This window comes from Penaeus monodon, chromosome 15 (assembly GCF_015228065.2).
Source record: "Penaeus monodon isolate SGIC_2016 chromosome 15, NSTDA_Pmon_1, whole genome shotgun sequence".
NCBI lineage: Eukaryota > Metazoa > Arthropoda > Malacostraca > Decapoda > Penaeidae > Penaeus > Penaeus monodon.
Genome location: NC_051400.1, coordinates 40,469,714 through 40,470,241, shown reverse-complemented (window position 1 = coordinate 40,470,241; position 528 = coordinate 40,469,714). Strand labels below are relative to the sequence as shown.

At 40.2% G+C, this 528-nt stretch overlaps 1 protein-coding gene across 1 annotated transcript in view; it reads right to left on the bottom strand.

The window, feature by feature from the left end:
• LOC119582043 (organic cation transporter protein-like) overlaps positions 1 to 481 on the bottom strand; it is a gene marked incomplete in the record, with an annotated part of 14,888 nt that extends 14,407 nt beyond the window's left edge. Inside the window, 1 exon segment of the mRNA XM_037930286.1 lies at positions 330 to 481.
• Between the last annotated feature and the right edge of the window lie 47 nt (positions 482 to 528).

The following is a 528-nucleotide window of genomic DNA, read 5'->3' as shown; positions in this document are numbered from 1 at the left end:
ACATATATACACAGCGAGACCCAAAGATGGCACAAAAAACTACAAATATAGCGTGTAAATAATAATTTTACACACAGAGTAAGTCATAGCGGAAAGTGTACCAGAGGAAGAGTTTAATAGGAATAGCATTCCACCTTCCAAAATTTCCAAGTAGTATAAAAAAAAACGAACTAATACATAAATATTCAAAAGCACAAATGATAAAAACACAAGCGAGAGTAATATGTACAGCAGATGTACAAACAGGAAGCATACAATTTACAACCTCGCGAACCATAAGGCTAATTCAGACGTCGAGTTGACATCACAACAACGCTAAAAACACATGCCTTTTGAGAAGACTTCGATAATCAAAATCTGTCTGGGTGCTTCATGGATGTTCTCGTGTTCTCGTGTTCTTGTCCTCTCTCCCAAGATGACTGGAACAGGTGTTCTTCTGGACGTGTGCTTTTCACGACTGTTATCACTGCGGTCTCGTCTCTCGCCCGATGGAAATCAGAGCGCGGTAGTTGCCAAATCTTCAAGGGC